A 3397-nucleotide genomic window follows, 5' to 3' on the forward strand; every position below is an offset into this window, starting at 1 on the left:
ATGACCGACTGAGACTTGATTCATCTCAGCGGCATTTCCCGGACCGAACCAGACTCGATTCGTCTCGTCGGCCACCCCATCTGCAAAGAAGACGTGGAAGAGGAAGTGCAGGAGCCAGTTAGTTAAGTTAGTTTTAAGTAATTTATTGTAAACTGCATTTGCAGTAATACTGCAAAGCGGGGAGAATGTTAACGCCGCCCGCCCAATTTCTTTTGCCACGTCTGTATCGGTAGAGCAATCTTTTCTTTTCTTCCTTTTCGAAGTTTTAATTCGAACGCAACTAAGCACTAACTAAAAAAAGTTGCGCGCGCTCTCTCCTTTTGCGACCGCTCAGCTATACAGACGTGATAAGTGTGTTTCCAATTTGTTATTTTTAAATATATGTATTATAAGAAACCTTTTGTTTTTTATTTAATATTTGCGGAATAAATTGCGCCATCCGTTTCCCCACGGCCAACCACAACTACGGAACGAGCGAGCACCGTGCTCCACCATCCGAATTATCAATATGTTTAACACAAGCTGACATCAGAGCAGTGCCTCCAGTGCTACAATCAGCAACCACGCTCTCACATTTGGCTAGCGGTGGATACCAGCACAGTGTAGGCAGTGACTATTTGATTGGGATTTGTCAAAGCACTGTTTCGAAGCTGACATCCCATGTGCTTAAAGAAATGGAAACGAAGTTGTGCCCACAGTTTATACGGTTTACACCAGAGGATTCCTTAACGTGTAAAGAGTGGTTTGTGCACCAATATAAAATTCCTGGAGGTAAATATACACTTTACTAAAATAGTAATATTACTAAATATAAAAAAATTTTAGTTATTGGGTGCGTTGATGATACCCACATCGGCTTACAAAAACCCACAGTAAACGAGCACATGTACTTCAATAGAAAAGGCTACCATAGTATCAACGCTATGATAGTAAGTTGCTATTAGTATAATATATTTCTTGAATATACATACATATATGTATATTTCTCAGACCAGAGAAAAGTTTTGAAAGAACGATTTCAGCACAACAGGAATGAAAATTCATGGCTTTTAGGTACACATATTTTAACTTAGTTCTTTAGACGATATTGGTTTGATTTATATTTTAACACGGGATTCTGGCTACCCATTGGAACAATGGTGCATAACTTCTTACAGAAACGCTTCGGATGGTTCGAATGAAGCTATGTTCAATGAAATTCATTCAAAGGTGAGATGTATCGTCGAACAAACTATCGGAATTTTAAAAGGACGCTGGAGAATTTTAGGATATGGCAAGAGAGGAAGGTACCATCCGACAAAGCAAGATTTGCTAACGTTTGTGCAGCATTTTACACAATATCTGCATAAAATTTAAAATAAATTATGATCCTCAGAACCAATCGTTTCATCCGTGTACGGATCGGCAAACATACGAAAGAAAATTACGTGATACGTCAATCGTATTCGGTGATTGGCATTATGACATACGATAGCAAACGGATCGTAATGTATGTATTTTCAATTCACAATAGTTTCTAATTCCACATTACTTTGGATCGTATTTTTAGGTCACAATAGATGTGGAACTGTCAACACTGTTGCGAAATTTTCAATAAACTAACAAAAGGTAATTAAATATCAAAATTCATCCAACTTTGTTTTTTTATTTGAGCTCTAGTGAAAGTGATGAGCATAAAAAAAATAGTGCGGAGATAGCTAAGAGATCGTAGCAATAGCATAGGTATAAAAAAAATTCTGAATCCTTATTAACAAAATTTTCTTTGTAGATGTATCGTTGAACAAAGCATTGGAATCTTAAAAAGACGGTGAAGAATTTTAGGATATGGCATGAGGATATGAGAGGAAGGTATCACCCCACAAAACTGGAAGATTTGCTAACGTTTGTGAGGCATTACATAACATCTGCATAAAATTTACATTAAGTTGCGACCCTCAAAATTGCGATTCTTATCACACACAAAAAATGGACAACGGGGTAGCGAACCGCTTCACCGCAATCGACCAAACGATAAGAGATCAAATAAAGTATTCTTTAATAAACTAAATTCAAAAATTTATATGCCCTTAACCTTGTAAATAATTTTATTTTTATTGCCAACTAAAATACAAAAATTTTGTTCATATAAATAATTTTTTTTTTTAATTTTTAATAAGATATTCCATTGATTGGTTTCTTGTTTACGTTCTTTATTACTAAAAATTGTAAAACACTTAAAATTTAAAAAAATTTGCTCACATTTTATAAATTTGGTAACGATTCGCGCTCGAACGACGATTCGAACGAACGGATACGTTTATATACTCGTTCATGTATGTCATCATGCCAGATTACGATGAAGCGTTACGATCACGTATGTCATAATACGAAATACAGACTTTTACGTGACGAGTGATACGTTCACGGATGTAACGATTTGATCCCTGGTTTTCGCCCTAAAACTTGTGTTTTCATCCATGTAAAATTTGTCAAACGAAAACACATTGAAAACTAGTTTTAGCGAACAACCCCCATATTACTGGAGGAAATACCTCCTTTAACAGCAGACCGAACTTGCCACCTAAACCACCCACCCCCATGGAAGTAGACCAGTTAATACAACCAAGACAGGTTAATTATCAGAATAGACCCAATACATTCCAGGACAATCCACCACCGAAACGTCCGATTTCCGCACAACTGACTTACCTTCCAAGTAAAATACAACGCAGTTTCTTTACTAACATAGTAGAATTAGACCCGAATGGAATATATGATGACATTTCCGACCATAACAATTACGATAATGGAAGTCAAAATGAGCTTGATTTCTTTAATTTTTTTAGATTAGCCCTGACGAAATCTTCACTGCCTTATTACGAACTTAAAACAAGGTGCGGAGACATGGTACAAAATAGATTTACTGATTGATACAGGTTAGATCTTTTATTAATTATATTCAATTAACTAGGCTTAGAAACCCAATTTTACACGAAAAACTCTTTACGGTAAAATCAGTTGCCAGGGCAATTGAAATTACCCACCACAGCTTTGAAGACATTTTTGGACCAGCGATAGGAAAAATAAAATTCTTCATATTACCAACCATCTTCTGGTCGTTCTACGGCATAGTAGGCAACGACACACTCAAACAATTGAAAGCATGTCCACACCTGATGAAAATTTAATGACAAAATTTGCCGAAATATTAATATATAACGTTAAAACAGCGAATATCACACGAAGTTAATAATGTGGCAATTAATATTTCACATCTCTCACTACAACAACAAAACAAAGTTAATAATATTATTAATAAGTGTCCAAACCTTTTCGCCCTTCCTAATGAAAAACTCACCTACACCACTCTCGTAAAAGGTGAAATATGTCTACTCCAAGCCATACCCGTATCCTATGG

The 3397-nt window shown here is 36.0% G+C and overlaps 1 long non-coding RNA gene across 1 annotated transcript in view; it reads left to right on the forward strand.

The window, feature by feature from the left end:
- The first annotated feature begins 1177 nt into the window (after positions 1 to 1177).
- The window catches only part of LOC126765009 (uncharacterized), a 3991-nt gene continuing 1771 nt past the window's right edge, over positions 1178 to 3397 (forward strand). Inside the window, exons 1-2 of the long non-coding RNA XR_007668226.1 lie at positions 1178 to 1489; positions 1550 to 1608. This is a non-coding gene — a long non-coding RNA (uncharacterized LOC126765009). The remainder of the gene's footprint in view (positions 1490 to 1549; positions 1609 to 3397) is intronic.

This window comes from Bactrocera neohumeralis, unplaced genomic scaffold (genome assembly GCF_024586455.1).
Source record: "Bactrocera neohumeralis isolate Rockhampton unplaced genomic scaffold, APGP_CSIRO_Bneo_wtdbg2-racon-allhic-juicebox.fasta_v2 cluster10, whole genome shotgun sequence".
NCBI lineage: Eukaryota > Metazoa > Arthropoda > Insecta > Diptera > Tephritidae > Bactrocera > Bactrocera neohumeralis.